Consider the following 20,371-nt stretch of genomic DNA (forward strand, 5'->3'; position numbering starts at 1 on the left):
AAGTTCATTTTTCCGGCGACATCTCGGCCGATCCTTCTTGGTTTCGGAATCTTCTCCTCCTCCTGATCATCCTTATACCCACCTTGAAGGACAATTTTGTGTGTGGAGTGGAAGATCAAGGGTTGAAGATCAGCGGTGCACAATGAATCTTGAGCTTGATCAGACTGCAGCGATTGGTCGATCTTGTAAGCTTGATCTATGACAATCTAGGGCGAACCAGACTTAGCTCCAGGTATGAAAGTTGCCCTACTCTTCATGATGAACATTTCTGAATGGCTTGATCGTTGTGGTTTTGAGTTTTGGCTGGTGGTGGTTGCACCACAGACTGTGGCGGCGTTTTGGCGGCCTGTCGGCCATGTAAGGGATAGTTTCTGGTATTATATATCTTTTACTCATCGATACGAGTGTTACGATATATAATATGCAATTTTTGGAGATTGTATGATTAAGTTATGATTTTTATGGTTTCGGACCGTTTGATGATTCGATCCGTGAGGATTTGAGCTTCCAATCAACTTGTGATTTTGACATATCGATCGTATAAGTATTCCGGAGACATTGGGTGGTCTCGGATGTGGTTTTGCCTCATTTGGCGTCACCTTGGAAATTTTGGTTCAATTTAGGGTTTCGAACGTTATTCCTTGTGATTCGTTGACTGAATCAAAGCTGTAATTCCTTAGGTACGTGACGTAGTACTCCTTGTATGGCTATTTTGAGGATTGGCTGTCTTGTTCTGTATTGAAGACGCAACGGGAGTCTCGAGGTGAGTAATCTCACGTAGTTCATTCACAAACGGGCTTACCATATCGTTTTAAGAGTTATTTAGTAACTGCAAACTATTGTTGGTATTAGTAGGCATTCCTGAGCGGATGACTACATATATATATATATATATATATATTTACGTGAAATATATATGTTTTGGTAGTTTGTGGATTTATGAAAACAATATGCATGAAATGATGCGTTTTATTGTTTTGGGTTGTGGCTTTTGGAAAACAAATGATTGTGGAAATGTTGATTTCGATTTGTTTTGAAAAGCGTTGAAATTTGGGAAAAGCGTTGAGATTTGGGTATGAAAACAATATGCATGGATTGATGCTTTTTTATTGTTTTGTGTTATGGCTTTTAGGAAAACAGTGATTATGGAAATGTTGATTTTGATTGTTTTCAAAAGTGTTGACATTTGTGTAACATTTTGGGTCCAGTGCGACTCCTTTAATGTTTTGCTCCAAGAGACTGTGCGGTCCGAGGACTGAAGGTCTATGACCTTGGGCAGAATATCAGGTGATCACGTCTTTGGCCGGACGAGTAGTTACGTTTTCAGTTAGAGCTCTAATCTGTCTGCCATATGGGTAATTCATGGGGTAACGGGAATTGGTTATTGATAACTCATGACATTACGTGTTTTTAGGGAACAAGGTGTGAGTTGCTTCCTTATTAATGGTTTTTAAGGGGACAAGGTGCAAGTTGTTTTCCGTATTAACGATTTGATAGAAATCAAGGTGTGAGTTGCTTTCTATGGTACGATTATGGTACATTTGATAGAATTCAAGGTGTGAGTTGTTTTCTATGTTTTACTGATAGAAATCAAGGTGCGAGTTACTTTCTATGGTACGATTATGGTACATTTGATAGAATTCAAGGTGTGAGTTCTTTTCTATATTTTACTGATAGAAATCAAGATGTGAGTTGCTTTCTATGGTATGATTATGGTACATTTGATAGAATTCAAGGTGTGCGATGTTTTCTATGTTTTACTGATAGAATTCAAGTGTGGGTTGTTTTCTATGGTACGATTTTGGTACAACTGATAGGAATCAAAGAGTGAGTTGTTTTCGATATTTCGATTTGAAAAGAAATTAAAGTGTGAGTTATTCTTCTTTATTTCGTGTTTTAAGGAATCAAAGTGTGAGTTGTTTTCCTTATTTCTGGTGTGAGTTGTGTTAACTGTGTTGAGTTACTCATACGGGCTTGCAAAATCTTACTGGGTTTGTTGTGTGACAACCCGGTATACTATTCAAACAGTGTAGGGGTTAATCCTGCAGGTTAGGATAATCGGGACTGAAGCTGAGGTTGCGCCTTTGCAACTTTACGATAGGAAGCCTTTTTTGTAACTTTACCGTTGGTAAGGTCTTCCGTTGTAGTAGACTCTGAGGAGCATTTACGTTTTATTTTGTTGTTGACAATTTAATTCGTAAGTTTATGTAATATATGACTCTGTGGAGCGGGTCAATATTGACATAGTGAGTTCAGGGCATTAATATGTACTTGGGTTAAAAGGAAAAAAGTTTCTAGGTATTTTGTATTGATGGCTCAACGTTCACGCATATGTAATTATGGGATTATATATCGATTTTTTGTTTATGTTAAAAAAATCAGGGGCGTGACACAATGTGCTCCCGAGACTCCCCTCCTCATGTAAATTCGTGCTCCCTTATATAGGAAAGATGATTTCTGCTCATCTTTGGCTTCATGTTTCCTTGTAAGACTTGAGAATAGATTCCTTTCTTTATTTGGAATGGAAAAACCTTGAAATATCTCTTGTAGAAGTAGGAATAAGTTCATCATTAAATCTTCATCTGAATTAACTTCCTTGAAACATTAGGATTGAAGATCTTGCACTGCGGAACTTGAGTTCTCCATGAATGGTTGTAAATTCCCGAGCAGATTTCCTGTCCGACCTATCTTCACTCAAATAATCATAACTTAATCCAGAAGTATTGAAATCGAGATCCGTAAAATTCTACAGAAAGTAGATATCCGTAGATTTCCAATGATATAAGGTTCATTGCCTGATTCGATCTGAGTAACTCCCAGTAATTTGGAGAAGTTGGATGTTCTGCACAGGCAGATTCTGGGACCTGGGCGTCTTTCAATTCTAGTTAGCTCATTTTAGCTTCTCTTTATGAGACAAACCTACAACAACACTATAACAACATAAATGACTCGAAATAAGGAGGACTAAGTATAAATACTAAGATTAAGAGACAAAGAAATATAGGAAAATATGAGCACATCAGAGGGTAGGGTTGGAAGGTTGGGATTTGTGCTTTTGGGCTCACTCTTTTTGGGCTCGTGTTTGTGGTCTGGTGGGTGGTCTGGTGGGTTGGGTCCATAGGTGGCCCATTTCTCCTTCTCAACTTTCTTGGTTTAGACCTCTTAGAGAGTCAATGCTTGACCTTGCTGGTTCTTCATTGGGGGGTACAACATTATGTTCTTAGGCGGCTTTGCCGGATTAACTTGGTTTTGATTTGTTATAAAGTACGTATTTTCTTTATTTTGCTTTTAGCATTAGTAGTTTCCTTTTGGTTAGCTAGTCTTGAATAATTGAGCATAGTTTGTTTATTGAATAAACATTGTTTGGAAGAGTTGGCTTTGTTGATTCTTTCCAAGTGATTGTTTTTTATTATACCTTGACCTAGTATCATCATACGTATTGATCCTAATTATCAATGGAATTCTATTACTCGCCCTAAAAAAATGTCAAAGCTGGAGCCGTTGAATTAGAGGGTTTATTATGTAAGGCACATATAGCAAACATTGTATAATATAATGGCTCCCAACGTTAGAGTTTCAGTTTCATGACTATTTGGATGTTCATTGATGTGGAAAGGAATTTTTTGTGTGGAACTTTGTAGGAAATTTCTATGTGGAACTTCTATAATTGATTATTTTTTATATTTGACTTTATGTGTTATTAGTGTTATATTTGTCTGTATTGGAATTGGGAGAGCATCCTCTCCTAACTCCTTATCTGCCTAACCTGCCTAAGTTTTCAATGACAAAGCGACACGTGTACAAAAGCGCATCCAACAGCTCATACTAATTTTCGAAACTACCTACTTATTTATCTATTTTTTAATCCCTATTGTGGCAAAAAATAAGTCATGGTCCTCTCTCTCTCTCTCTTCTGTTTCTTCTTTGCCAGTTTCCAGAGCATGTTTCTCCCTTTGGAATGAAATTTGTTATGCTTGAAATCTTCAATTCCATCAACCTTTGAAGTGTGTATAATTTGGTTCGATTTCAAGCATAACAAATTTCATTCCAGATGGAAACAAAACCTTTGAATTTGGTTCGATTTCAACCAAATTGTACAGTCCCATCATGAACCCATCTTGCTGGGTGGAAACCAAACCTTTGAATTTCATCTTCATGATGGAAACCAAAGCTTTGAATTCCGTCTTTTCTTCAAGACCAACCTTTGGTTTCCAAGATTGAATTTGGTCTCAGCTTCTTTCTTATTAGTGGGTTCTTATCAGGGTTCCACTTCATAGCCAATTTTCTATAAGCTTTCTTCAATTCATCGTATATGGGCTCTTCTCGACCTGTAAAAGCTTGTAATAATCCACACCCATGTCTTCGATCTTCTTTCTAATTCTCATCAAAGTTTGAATCTTTCTATAATTAACTGGTTGCTTAAAGCTTCAATGGTAGTAGCATCAGATCTGAATCAATGGAGGCTATGTTAAATCCTCCTTTATCCAAATAAACAACGATTAAAAACATCAAATAACAAGAAAGAAAAGTAAAGGCAAGAATGACCATGTGTTTAGATGAAGATGATACATTTGTGTGGAGGGGTTAAAAACGCTTGGGTTTTGAGCTTGATAAAGAAGACGAAGTAGGAGTCCTTGGTTTTGTTGTTGTCTAAAACGCTGAAGCTAGCTTCAATACTTTGTCACGAATAGAAGAAAGGATTGAAAGTATAGTGGGGAAATCAATATCAGCCATTGGATGTATTTTGTACACCTGTCGCTTTGTAATTGAAAGCTTAGGCAGGTTAGGAAGATAAGGAGGTTAGGAGAGGATCCTCTCCCATTGGAATTATCTACATCATCACAAAAAATGCTTTCCACAGTAGTTTGCTTACACTTGGACCTAAAAAGGAAGCAAGAAAATGTTTTAACATTAGCTCTGTAATGTTAGTCTATCAATTAGGAGAGTGTCTTGGAAGACAACCATGACACAGGGAAATGATCGGTTAGTCATAAGATGTGAGACTCAAGAGTGATTAGCTTTTGACAATTGCAAAATTTTTATTACTAATGAAGCTGACTTTTTTTTTGGCTTAGTTTTATAGGAAACTTTCTTCAAGAAAGTTGTAGAGGACGTTAAACGGAGTTTGTGGACATGCGGTACGTTAAAATCAATGTTCACATGTAGAAGCTACGATTTGAACAAAAGAAGTTACTATTTCAAGAAATTACTATAAATAGAAAGTGATAAGGGGGAACCTTTCTATTGTTGGACAGAACCCTAGGAGAATTTTCTATCCCTTAGACTCGATTGCTGACCTGACCCGAAACGAAGATCCGACGATATCTTCACCGTCCAGCCACCCCAGACTGCCAAACCAGTCGAGTTTAGTGCGTCTCTCCACATCGACCAAGCCTATACCCTTCACTTGCCTCAATTAGTAGCTGGAAAAGAGTATCAAAGCCATAACCTCTCCAGCAATACTTCACCTTGATCCGATTCGATCTTCAATTTCTGGCAATTTTAACCGGCGCCACCACCCATTTTTGGAAGCCCTAGCTGTCATGGTTCGAACCCACCAAGCCATCAACACCAAATCGGTGGAAGGAAGGAGAATCGCCGGGTTCAAGAATCCGAGTTCCGAGATCTTTCAAGGACGACTTGTAGATAGAGCTTGAGGAGATATTCTTTGGACGACTATCATAGTTGTAATCGTAATTTTGTTAGTGGAAATTTATTTTTAAATTAAATATGCATGCAGTGTTATATTTTAAATATGATTTATCGTATTGATTTATTATATTTGATTATATTTGAGTATATTGGAATTACTTTAAGTTATGTTTTCAATGACATGGTGATAATTTTCCTTTTCGAATGTTTATATTTACTCATTGAGTTTATTTGAAATTTGAGGTGTTATGGATACCACTGTTTCGATTATTGAAAATTTCTTTTCGGAAAGTGGATATTTAAATATTTGAGTATGGATAATTTACGGCGATTTCATGAATTATGCTTTGGACAATTCATCGATAATTTATGAAGCTGATAGTGAGTTTCCTTTCGAAAATAATTATTAATTATCGAGTTATTTGAATCAATCAAGAACAAAGATGAACGCATACAAAGTTCTTTTTACTTCCCTTAATTAAATTGACTAGATGAACGCACCATAGTTAACCCTATTAATCATGTAATTACTAGTCGCAGCTAATCACTAACAGAAACATTCTCAACACATTAAACACAATGGAAGTTTGATCAATTTAAGCCAAGAACACAAGTTAGAACGCTAATCAAGCATGCAAGACTCATTGTTAATTTACCCAAGTAATTATAGGTTTTCCACTTAAATTATTAAAGCCTAGAACGCTAGTACCTTAATATGGATTCAATTACATGTTCATCAACCTAAGTATGCATCCAAAGATCAATTAACACATAAAAGATGGGATTGAAGCTCGAAATTAACAATCATACAAGAACATATAGAAATCTCAATTTTTCAATTCAAAAACCTAAAACCTAAAACATGCTTCATAGTATTCGAAAATCACATATCTAAAATCAACTCTTCATCAACCATAGAAATCGCAAATTAAAGATCCAAAACAGAAAATAAAATCGAAAATCCATAGAAACCCGAAATAATTTTCTTATACAAAACCGAAAACAAAGTATGTGTTCATGGTTACACTTTTTGATCTTCAAGGACGCAAAAAGCTCAAAAAGGTGGTGGAATGGATGGGGATCATGGCAAGGATGCTTGAATGGAGAGGAGGATGCTTCACGGCCTTGAACTTGTAATTCCTTGAAATTGCCGAAACTTGGAAGAGAAGGGGAAGTGTTTATGGCTTTTGATTCTGAATTTTGTGGTTTGTAGAAGAGCTTCACAAACCTCCTTTATATAATGAACGGCAAGGGCTAGGGTTCCCTTGAATTTCTCTTTAATTGCATCACTCGACCAATAAGAAAATTGCATAAGAATTGGAGAGCAAGTAACCTTTCTTTTGCCGAAATCTTCCATGTAACTAACCCTAATTCGGCCTCCTTGTAATTAGGGATCATAATTCAATATTTATTCCTATATTTTCTTCTCCAAAATTTCATAGAAATCCAAGAATATCCCAAAAAGATAATTGCCAAAATTCCTTGATATTCTCCTTTGATTGTCACGACAAAAGCAATTAAAATGGGCCATAGACTCCTCAAAACGTCAAGAAGGATCTAGAGACACATGTGCAAGTCACATGCTTCAAACTTCGGGCCAGACTCCCAAATTGGGCCAATTAGAAATCCATCTTCATTATTGCCAAAATTCTTCTATAATCTAGAGCATTCTTGAACTATCTTGACTAGTCATCTTCAAGACACAGCATCTCCTAGTCTCACCAGGTCTCCTAATGTCATCAAGTTTCATAGTCCAAATGGGACTTTGTCATTTCTTCATTTCCGAACATCATTTTTCTCAGTTGTTTCCTAGTTTCATTAAGATTCCTACTTCAACTGGGATTCCTTTTCCTAGTAGAACTAGGAAAACTTCATTTCTCCATTTCTTCTCATTTCTACTCATATAACTCATTGCCTTCCATTTCCAGACTCAAAACTACCTAAAAACACAAAACAAGTTAGAAATGACATTGTTAAGGAAATAAATAAGCAAAATGTAGAGAGAAATGTACTGAAAATGTAGTAGAAATTAGTCTCAACAACATGAGATGGTTAGTCAGCAGTACCCTCTAGCCATTGTCTCATAGTATACCGGTGAACAGTACGCTCCGATGCGTCATCTGATCTGCAGTATGATAGGAGCATTTTAATGCGATGTTTTAATAGTTATTTCCTCATATTTTAATTTAGTTTTTATTTTCTAGGTACAAGGGTTCTAATGGAGAAGAAATGAGCTTAAATGAAAACACATGGCGAAAAGAGAGGAGTCCTGATGGCACTAGGAAACCACATGGCTTGAAGATGACGTGGGAGATATTATGGGAGATTAAATCTGATTTTTGCATGGGAAATGATGGAGATAATGTGAAAATCAAGGAGATTACGTTGAGAAAATCTTGGGAGAGTTTCAAGGGATTGTGCAACAAGAAAAAGCTCAAAACAAGTCCAGATTCGTTCCTTAATTCCCTCAAGATATGTTGGCTGAAAGTAGAGAATAAAATCTGCAATTTTAATGTGAAAATCAAGAGGAAATCAAGGGGCGAACATTAAGGATAAATCCATGGAGAGATTTAAGGGAGAAAAGGTCCAAAATGCATCCCGATACATTGTCTAGGTTCATGCCTAGATATTTGGCCGAAAATTGTGAATAAAATCATATTAAATCATGGGAAAATCAGAAACAAAATATTAGGGATTGATTTTGGAGCTTTTTGATTGGTTGGATGACACATCAGAGCTGACGTGGCGCTACGTGATTGGTCGAAGCTGTGTGGTGCAACCAGAAAACACTTTGGAAATTAAATTCATGAAGCCTTGCCTTCCCCTATATATAGCCTCCTCTCTAGACGTTTCATCACACCACAACACCACAACATACCACAATACCACACCACAATACAACACCACAACACACCTCTCTCCCTCAGTAAATAAACATTAGAAAAATTCTCTCAATTCTCTAGTCTTTAGAAGCTCTATGTCTCAACTAAGGAGGAGAAGAAGTCATGCAATACATCAAGATCCTATCCGCCATCCACCCTTGTGTCGTCCCTAGAAGATTGCTTGCTTTCAAGGATTTTCGAGTTCTTCGTCTCAAGGCTTGTCATCCATCTTTCATGGTGTATTTCAAACTTTCTTTTCTTTTCCTTTGTTTGATTCGTAGAGTTATGAATTCTAGTTAACATGACGTTAAGGGAAAAGTTTAAAGCCCGTTTATATGTTTTAAAATAAAATTGTGATTTTTATATGTTGATTTATATGTTGCTTATGTGAGATTGCTTGATTGATTTTGGATTACAAAAAACTTTTTGCATGTTTGTGTTCTTTGGTGGCCAACTTAGGATATATGCATGTAATTGGAGCTAGATTTAAGTAGTAAAGGCTTTGGACAAAAGTCGAAATCAATTAAGGAGGATTGCAAATAGGTGAACTTATTCATAACTAGGTTGTGCACTTTGGTTGACATCCTTTCTTTGTTCTTAATGCGTTGAATGTGTTCTTGATTAGCTAGCTTTCTAGACTATGATTGCATGTTCAATAGGATTGATTTAGGTACTTTCACTTAGATTAATTATTCAAGGAAAGTAAAAAATGGGAAATTGTTTGCTTTCTAACGTTTCATATGGTCAACTTCTTTCTCATGACATAGAAGATCAACTATAGGAATTGTGATTGGATTTCATTCATATGATTGTGGATTTGATCTTTGATCCTTGCGTTCCACCCTTGTATATGTGTTTTTGTATTTTCTTTATTTTAATTTTCGAAATCCTAATTCTTAAATCCCCCTTTTATTTCGTTATTTGTATATATTATTTTTGTAAATTTATACTTTATACTTTTATTAATTCTTTATTTGTTTTACAATGACAGGTGTACCCTCAATCCACGATTAGAACGATCCCTATTTACCATATACTAACGATGACATTTTCAGGGTTAAATTGCGCGCTAACTTTTAGCGTATCACAGTATGAACGGATGTTTTTATGCCACAAATTTTTCTACTACCGATTTGAATGTCAATTGTAGAATAAGGAAGTAGGGTCTCCTATAGAGGACTTATGGAACTTAATCGTAAGACTTTCTGCATTTAAAAGTTGATTGTGAAGTTGTGAAAACAATTAAAAGTAAATAACAAATAATGAAATTGCTTAAGGGAGAATCTGATAGGAGCATTTTAATGCGACGTTTTAACTGCATTTCCCTACATTTCTTGCGTTATTTCCTTAATAAAACCCTGTTTAGGAAAGTTTCCATTCTTTGATTGGGAAAGTTCCTATCTGTAGAAAGTTTCTATTTTTGTAGTTTCTATTTATCATTCTTAGTAAGTTTCTATTTTCGGTAATTTCTATTTTTCATTTGTAGAAAGTTTCCCATTTTCAGATTAGGAAAGTTGCCATTTTTCATTTTAGGAAAGTTTCTATTTTTCTTACTAGTTTCTATTTTCAGGACCTCCGAGCTAGAAAGTGGAAATGAACGCACGAATGGAAAGAGGAGCTTGCGAACATCAAGACGAACGAATATGAGAGAAAACGGCCCACACATTTGAGCAGAAATGAAGAAATAAGCTTTCCTAGTCCAACCAGGAAACCCTACGAAATGGAGGAAGGCTTCCCTAGCAAGTTCCCAACGCAACCATGAAAAAGAAATGGAAAAATAATGTGTTTTGCGTTGGAAAATGAGAAGGCTTGAAGATGAAGCAACGAGGCCCAAGAACTCTTTGGATTTTCGGCAAATTGGATCAAGGCCCATAAAAGCCCATGACATTAGGGTTTGTGACGCAAACCCTAGCCCTAAAGATATTTTGCCATGAAAACCAAAGGGAGAGGAAAAGGTGGCGTGAAAAATCAAAGGAAAAATCAAAGATTTTTCTAGGGCTATTTTTATGGAAAGGAAATCTACTTGAAGAAACCCTAGAAGACTTTGCCGTCCAAGCCAAGAGGAAAATGAGGAATGCCGTGCAAACCCTAGGGAATTCGGCCAAGAGATAATGAAGAGAGAAATTAGGGTTTTGCCGTGAGGAAAAATCAGAAAAATAAAGAGATTTCGTGGAGATTTCTTAGGGAGCTTTTAAAGGAAAGAGAATATGTGTTGAACACAAAAAGCTCTCAAAGGAGTCTAGGTTCGTCCCCCTTTATTCTCTAAATATATTGTTGCCGAAATTGGTGAAGGAAATCAGAAAATATCTCTATATATTTCGGCAAGATTATTTAGGGAATATATATTGGAATTTTGTGATTGGTTGCACCACCTCATAGGGCTTATGTGGCAAGCTACCATTGGAGAAAATTATGTGGAGAAAGCAAGCTATTTCGGTGAGTTTCTCTAGGGTTTTGGACGGATTGGACACCTAGAGGCCGTGCTCCTATATATTCTTCCCCTCTCTCAACGTCAAGGAGTTCCTAGTTCCCACTTTTGCGTTTACACTTTGAGAAAAAAATCAAAAAACTCTCTCTAGCCTAGCCGTGCTCTTCTCCATCCTCTAGGGCAACCACGAAGTGCAAGCAAGGCCAAGGAAGAAGAGGACAAGCCGTGAACACCATCCATCCTCCACCTTGAAGATTGCTTTCGAAATTCAAGAGACCACATCATCACTTCATTCATCTCACTTTCATCACGGTGTAATCCGATTCTCCTTGTAACTTTGCTTTGTATTTTCGTTGGTTTTGCCCTAGTTGACACACATGTTTGAACAATTGTTAAATTCTGGAATTTTATGATTAATTGTTAATTTTCAGATTCATATATTGCGATTTATGGTTGTTTTTGTGTGAGTGTTTGATTAAATTTGCATGATAGATAACTTTTGTATTTTAATCTTATGTGGTTGCAAACACTTAGGGTTTTGATATAATTGGTGCTACGAATTTAAGAACATGAATCAACTTTTTGGTTTTGTGTTCTTGAATCAATAAGTAGTAAAGGTTTTGTACAAAAACCGAATTTAATCAAAGAAGATTGCAATTAGGTGGACTTTTTTTCATACTAAGTTGCACATTTGAGTTGATAGCCTTTCTAGGTGCTTAATGCGTTAAACATGACATGATTGACTAGCTTTCTAGGGTTTGATTGCATGTTTGATAGGATTAATCTAGGTGCTTTCGCTTAGGTTAATTAGCATTGAAAGTAAAATATGGGAAATTGTTTGCTTTGAACGTTTCACATGATCAACTCCTCTTGCATGACTATGATGAACAATGATGAACTTGAATTAATTTTAATCATGAGTTTCAACTTTGATCCTTGTTCCCACATCCCATTTGTGTTTTTATGTTTTTGCATTTTAATTGTTTTGTTAACTTAGATTTTATTTTCGAAAATAGAAAACCAAAAACCAAAAATCCCCCCTTTTTCGTAAATATGTATATATTTTGTTATATCTTTGTAAATATTATACTTTGTTTTAATTTTAATTGTTTAATTGTTTGATAATGACAGGTGTACCCTCAATCCCCGGAATAGAACGATCCCTATTTACTTTATACTACTAATGACATTTCAGGGTTAAATTGGTCGCTTCCCAAAAGCGACATCAATTTTTGGCGCCCTTGCCGGGGATTGAAAAATCACTTGTTAAATATGTGAATATTTGTTTTGTTTATATGTGTGTTCGAAAAAAAAAAAAATTACTTGTTAATTGTTTGTAATTCTCTTAATTGTTAGTTAATTAGTTAATTAATTACTTAGGTTGTTATTTATATTTTTGAACACGAATTTTAATTGTAGGTTGTAAATTAAAGAAGGAATAGGTGAAGTCGTGTTTATTAATATTGGCCTAAACCCCTTATTGGTACCTAGTTCAGGTCCCTTAAGGTTGAGGGCGGCCTTTATTAACATTCATTGAACTGTCTTCACACTTAGGACCTTTTTCATCCAAGTAAGTATAGCCTATGTGGGATGGTGTCTAGGAAGGGGACAACGCTCATGACAGGTTCTTGAATCCAGAAGTGCATGCAAATGGGCCTAAACCTCAATGAGGGAGTAGCTCATGCCAAAATGGATTCTGCCTCTCGTGGTCGCCCTCCCCTACCTGGCCATTTCAGTAAGGTTGCCCAAAGGATGTAGGAGGGACTTTGTGTCTAGACGACTATACTTGGGCCGCACGTCCTCTTGATTTACCGCTTGGAATTGAATTTGATATCAATGATATATATAACAAATGAAAATGTTGTGATTCACTAAGGTATATTGGATTAAACATAGTCTTGAAAAGGGTAGCTGTTTCAGTCCCATTGCACATCGAGACTCCCTGTTCCCGTACCTAAGTGTTGAAAATAATTGTAAAGAAAAGGAAATAATAGAGACTTTTGTAACTAATTTCGTAAAAAGTAAAAAAAAAAAAAAAAAAAAAAGAAGAAAAAGAAAAAATTTTGTGACGTTTGTTTGTTGTTTGTTTGAAAGTTTTTGTAAATTGTGTCTAATCTTGTCCAAACAAAGGAAATGTAAAGAATTAATTATAAATATTGTTAAATTCTTGATTGTTATAAGTGTGTAAAATCGTATGAGTAGATAAGGGCCATTTTGTTAATATTGGCCTTAACCCTTCATTAGTGCCTTTTTAAGGTCTTATGAGGTTGAGGGCGGCTTTTATTAGCATTTGGAGAACTGTCTAACACATGAGTTCTTTTCAAGCTGAGTAAGGGGCATATAGGTGGTGTCTTAGGTTGAGACCCTGGGTGATGGGTTCAAATTGGATCTCAGAGATACTATAGACTGTGCGTAAACCACAATGTGGGAGTAGCCGATAGGGCCTAAACCTCAATGAGGGAGTAGCCTCCGTAGTGTCACCAAAATGAGTCCTCCCTCTCACTTACCTCTTAATCTGGCCATCTAGCCTTCTGAAACAAAGGAAAGTGACTTATGTCTAGGCGACCATCCCTAGATCGTATCTCACCAATAGTAGTGGTTCTATTGGGCTCGACTTACAACTTGTAATCAATTGAGATATTAACTTTATTTTGTAAAGTTAATAAGATACTTGAACATAACCTTCACTTGTAAATTGTGTGTTTTGTACATTTTATACTTGTATAAATTTCTTACGTGGTTTATTTGTGAAAAGATTGTGGATAGTTTGTAATTTATACTTCTCTTTATACTTGTATAAATCATAAATAGTAAAGTCGTGAATAGTAACTTGTGAATAGTGACTCGTGAATAGTAAAGTTGATGTATAAATCACTAATTTGTAATTAACTTATTCTATACTTTACTAATTTCTTGAAATTTTAATGATGTTCAGGATTCCTATGAATGACCGAGCCTTTTGGACCCTCCAAAATAAAGGAAATTGAAGCAAGGCTCGCTCGTTTGAAGGGTCCTTCACTCCTTGAGTTCACAAGTCCTTCTCCTTCAACATACAGAGAGTACACATTTAACGAGCAAGGGAAGAGGACCTACTTTTCTGAGGAGTCTACATTACCTACACCATCTCCATCTCCTCCTTCACGTTCACCTTCACCTGTGGTTTCGTCCAACTCTACACCACCACCTTCACCACCACCTGAAGAAGTCAAGGAAGAAAGAATGGCATCTATTAGGGAACTCTCCACCGCAACTGTTGAATGAGGACCCCCTACAGGCATAGTATACCCTGCCCCTGCAGCTGGAAGACAAGCAGAGTTTGAGCTTAAGAGTGGATTGTTGCACAAGCTCCCTATTTTTCATGGCCTTAATATGGAGGATGCTAACAAGCATATCAGAGAATTTTAGTCTGTGTGTACAAACATGCAACCACAAGGAGCTGATGAAAACATTCTGAAGATGAAGGCATTTCCATTCTCCTTAGCTGACAGAGCCAAAGATTGGCTATATGAGATTCCTGCTGGACGTATTACTTCATGGGAAACAATGAGGAAGGCCTTCTTGGAAAAATACTTCCCAGCTTCAAAGGTCATCACACTCAGGAAGAAGCTTAGTGGAATAGAGCAAGCTCATGATGAGTCCTATGCTGCCTACTATGAGAGGTTCAACTCCCTACTTGCACAATGCCCTCAACATCAGATGAAGGATGAGACCCTACTTACATGCTTCTACGAAGGACTCTTACCCTTGGGAAAGGCAAATGCTTGATGCTGCAGCTGGAGGAGCTTTTATGGATAAGTCACCTGCGGTTGGGAAGGAACTTATAGCTAATCGTGCCCTAAACTCCCAACAGTATGAGGGTGTGAGACAACCCACTCGTAGGGTAAATGAGGTGAGCACTAGTCCTGCCATTGCGGATCAATTGAGCAAACTCACCCTTCTTGTGAACAAGGTGGCGACTACTCAAGGCCATGGAGGACCCTCTGCTTGTGGGGTATGCTCTATGCAAGGACATCCTACGGATCAATGTCCTCAACTAAGTGAGAATGGTGGTTGGGAGTCTGTGAATGCCATAGGAGGCTATCAAGGGAACCAAGGGGGTCCCCAACGTCTAAGGTATGATCCATATTCGAATACCTATAACCCTGGATGGAGGGACCACCCCAACTTCAAGTGGACCAACAATGAAAATGGTCAGAACCCTTTTGGTGGCAGTTTCCAACGTCCTCAAGGATCTCCTTATCAAAGACCTTACATGCCTCCTCAACAAAACGTAGGGAATCCCTACTCTCACTATGATAAGACGATAGAATCATTGACTAATTCCACTCAAGCATTGACTAATGCCACACAGACTTTGCTTCAAGGACAACAGACCCACACCAAGGACATTGCTGAGCTCAAGAAGCAAATGGGACAAGTGGTGGACTTCATGACCAAGTTTCATGAAACTGGTAAGCTTCCAAGCAACACAATTCCAAACCCAAATGGAGGCTTTGAAGGTCAAACCAACTGAGGACAAGAGGAAACCACGTCTAGGCTGAGAAGACGTTAAAACCAAGCGCTACTTGGGAGGCAACCCATGTAAATCAGATTTGCTTTCTTTATCCTTATCTTTTATTTTTCGTTTCTTTGTTTTAGTAGTTATTTTCGTAAATTTCATCCCTATATGCTTAAGTGTTTCATTGCATGTTTATACTTGATTACATTGAGGACAATGCAATATTTAAGTGTGGGGGAAGGGATTTATATTTGAGTCTTTTATTTTGAGTCATATATATTGAAAAATACAAAAAAATTGAAAAATGTCAAAAATTTAAAAATTTTCGTTACTTTTGTTTTTGTTTTGAGTCTTAGGATGCCCTTTCAACTGTCTAGGATGATTCTATATCTCTGAAATCATGACTAAAAGAGGATCACAAGATTGAGATGATTTTTCAAATTGATATTCTTTGGTTAATTGAGATATATGAAAAATGTATGCATGTGTAGTGGATATGGATTTCGTACCTTGGTACAGAATATGAGCATGTTAAGATGAATTTTGATTCATAAGAACCCATGTGAGATAATTGAGCCATGTCCCTTTTTCTTGGAGTGATAAATGAAATATATTCTTAATTTCTTGGCGATATTTTGATGATCTCATTATTCTTTCATTTGATTGACTACTTGCCATAGATTAAGTTTGATGGACTAGAGAATGCTAGAATTCACTCTTGTGCTTGTTGAGACGTATATCAATACATGGCCCTGATTCTGGAAGGGATAGAGGCACCCTAGGAATTACCACCATTGCCATATAAACTTGTGTCCCTAGTTGTGCCCGTCGAGGGACTCCCCTAGATAAGCCCCTTGAGCCTACATTGAGCCTTTTTCTTTCATCACCCTTAAAATCCTTAACCCTGAACCTTAGTATAGCTACACTCTTACCCTTTGTTCTAAAAACTTAGTGGAGCTATCTTTTGAGACATACTACACGGGTTTGGTGCTAAGGATGAAGATTGAGAAGAGGTGAAAGTTCAAGTGTGGGGGTAGACTTGTCCATAAAGAAAAAAAAAATATGTGAAAGCCGTGAAAAATGAAAAGAAAAGAAAATTGTGTACGGCTAGAAAAGAAAAGTTTATGGATTTTAGTCCCCCATACTTAGTGATTCTGGAGTGTACTTTAAACTGAAGGCCCACTACAGAAAAATTTAGCCTTTGTCCATTTCACTATAGTTCAAGGGAAGTTTACAATGAAGATTGGGCCCAACATGAAGACATTAGGCCCTTTTATATTACCTCTAAGGAAAGTGACGTTTTTGCAATGCCTTGGTGGATTTCTTGAGGTTTCTACATCTATATGTGCTCTACTAGGTTTTTAGGACACTTTGATAAATCCTTACCCTTCATTTCTTAAAACCTTGAGCCTTGGCCCCATTACAACCCTTAAGAAGACCTTCTTGATCCTTAAGATGGGACAGCCCTTGATGTGGAGATGAGTTACAAGAGTTGAACCTATGGCTTGGGTCCATCTGTGCAAGTAGTTGGTATCCTTCATGAGATCTTTAAAGAAAATTATACATGTGCTTTCGTTTCTTACATATGTGACACTTTGTTATCTTTCACATATACTTGAGTGTATAAGCTTTTAAGCATTGCCATGATCTGAGAGAAGAAAGAGTGGATATACCTTGTGAGGATTTGAATCAGACTTGTTTGAAACGTTCTTAACAGAACCATCACCATTGTTACAACCAAGTCCTACTTGTGTATGTGTAAATTATGTGTTTCAATTAACTCTCGAATGCCTAACATTGAATTTTGGTTAAGTGATAATCTTGGTGTTGTGAAAGTAAGAGATTGCTGAGACAAATAGTTGAAGGGCAATAGAGTCATTGTTATTGTGGAGTCTTTAATTTCGTTGAGTCTTAGTGTGATTTTGCTAAGGGACTAGCAAAAGCTAAGTGTGGGGGAATTTGATAGGAGCATTTTAATGCGACGTTTTAACTGCATTTCCCTACATTTCTTGCGTTATTTCCTTAATAAAACCCTATTTAGGAAAGTTTCCATTCTTTGATTGGGAAAGTTCCTATCTGTAGAAAGTTTCTATTTTTGTAGTTTCTATTTATCATTCTTAGTAAGTTTCCATTTTCGGTAATTTCTATTTTTCATTTGTAGAAAGTTTCCCATTTTCAGATTAGGAAAGTTGCCATTTTTCATTTTAGGAAAGTTTCTATTTTTCTTACTAGTTTCTATTTTCAGGACCTCCGAGCTAGAAAGTGGAAATGAACGCACGAATGGAAAGAGGAGCTTGCGAACATCAAGACGAACGAATGAGAGAAAACGGCCCACACATTTGAGCAGAAATGAAGAAATAAGATTTCCTAGTCCAACCAGGAAACCCTACGAAATGGAGGAAGGCTTCCCTAGCAAGTTCCCAACGCAACCATGAAAAAGAAATGGAAAAATAATGTGTTTTGCGTTGGAAAATGAGAAGGCTTGAAAATGAAGCAACGAGGCCCAAGAACTCTTTGGATTTTCGGCAAATTGGATCAAGGCTCATAAAAGCCCATGACATTAGGGTTTGTGACGCAAACCCTAGCCCTAAAGATATTTTGCCGTGAAAACCAAAGGGAGAGGAAAAGGTGGCGTGAAAAATCAAAGGAAAAATCAAAGATTTTTCTAGGGCTATTTTTATGGAAAGGAAATCTACTTGAAGAAACCCTAGAAGACTTTGCCGTCCAAGCCAAGAGGAAAATGAGGAATGCCGTGCAAACCCTAGGGAATTCGGCCAAGAGATAATGAAGAGAGAAATTAGGGTTTTGCCGTGAGGAAAAATCAGAAAAATAAAGAGATTTCGTGGAGATTTCTTAGGGAGCTTTTAAAGGAAAGAGAATATGTGTTGAACACAAAAAGCTCTCAAAGGAGTCTAGGTTCGTCCCCCTTTATTCTCTAAATATATTGTTGCCGAAATTGGTGAAGGAAATCAGAAAATATCTCTATATATTTCGGCAAGATTATTTAGGGAATATATATTGGAATTTTGTGATTGGTTGCACCACCTCATAGGGCTTATGTGGCAAGCTACCATTGGAGAAAATTATGTGGAGAAAGCAAGCTATTTCGGTGAGTTTCTCTAGGGTTTTGGACGGATTGGACACCTAGAGGCCGTGCTCCTATATATTCTTCCCCTCTCTCAACGTCAAGGAGTTCCTAGTTCCCACTTTTACGTTTACACTTTGAGAAAAAAATCAAAAAACTCTCTCTAGCCTAGCCGTGCTCTTCTCCATCCTCTAGGGCAACCACGAAGTGCAAGCAAGGCCAAGGAAGAAGAGGACAAGCCGTGAACACCATCCATCCTCCACCTTGAAGATTGCTTTCGAAATTCAAGAGACCACATCATCACTTCATTCATCTCACTTTCATCACGGTGTAATCCGATTCTCCTTGTAACTTTGCTTTGTATTTTCGTTGGTTTTGCCCTAGTTGACACACATGTTTGAACAATTGTTAAATTCTGGAATTTTATGATTAATTGTTAATTTTCAGATTCATATATTGCGATTTATGGTTGTTTTTGTGTGAGTGTTTGATTAAATTTGCATGATAGATAACTTTTGTATTTTAATCTTATGTGGTTGCAAACACTTAGGGTTTTGATATAATTGGTGCTACGAATTTAAGAACATGAATCAACTTTTTGGTTTTGTGTTCTTGAATCAATAAGTAGTAAAGGTTTTGTACAAAAACCGAATTTAATCAAAGAAGATTGCAATTAGGTGGACTTTTTTTCATACTAAGTTGCACATTTGAGTTGATAGCCTTTCTAGGTGCTTAATGCGTTAAACATGACATGATTGACTAGCTTTCTAGGGTTTGATTGCATGTTTGATAGGATTAATCTAGGTGCTTTCGCTTAGGTTAATTAGCATTGAAAGTAAAATATGGGAAATTGTTTGCTTTGAACGTTTCACATGATCAACTCCTCTTGCATGACTATGATGAACAATGATGAACTTGAATTAATTTTAATCATGAGTTTCAACTTTGATCCTTGTTCCCACATCCCATTTGTGTTTTTATGTTTTTGCATTTTAATTGTTTTGTTAACTTAGATTTTATTTTCGAAAATAGAAAACCAAAAACCAAAAATCCCCCCTTTTTCGTAAATATGTATATATTTTGTTATATCTTTGTAAATATTATACTTTGTTTTAATTTTAATTGTTTAATTGTTTGATAATGACAGGTGTACCCTCAATCCCCGGAATAGAACGATCCCTATTTACTTTATACTACTAATGACATTTCAGGGTTAAATTGGTCGCTTCCCAAAAGCGACATCAGAATCAATAGAGAAACAGAAGCCATGGAATATATCCACAACCAATCAATCAAGTATGCAAACCACGTTTAACCCAGACTTATTTATCTATGGATGAAGATGCTCAAGTTAACTCAACGCCTGAATTAACCTATTCTTTTTCCTTAATTGTATACTTAGTGAGAGACGCTCTACACCTAACCTATTTTCTAAAATGCAACCTAGGTTGACACAACTCTGGATTTAACACATAAACCATTAAGAATAAGAAAAATGAGACATCAAAAGACATCATGAGTATGACGCATCTCAATTAATCTAGGAACCTAATTAGTTGCCTCATAAACAATTTACTACTCTAGAACTTTGAACGAAACCTATTTAAAAGGAACATGCAATGTTCATTCATAGCAATAGAATCTTAAACATGCAATCTAAGTTGGCCAACAAAGAAAGCACATAAAAAATCATCAATGTAAAATTGGAAATTAGCTAGTTTCTCATTCATTGAATAAACAAAAACTAATTAAATGTCATAACATGGCTTACAATCATGATTGAGGCTTCAACAGCCCCCAACTACAAAGAAATTAGTTGCACATAG

The sequence above is a fragment of the Rosa chinensis genome, chromosome 2 (assembly GCF_002994745.2).
Source record: "Rosa chinensis cultivar Old Blush chromosome 2, RchiOBHm-V2, whole genome shotgun sequence".
Lineage (NCBI taxonomy): Eukaryota > Viridiplantae > Streptophyta > Magnoliopsida > Rosales > Rosaceae > Rosa > Rosa chinensis.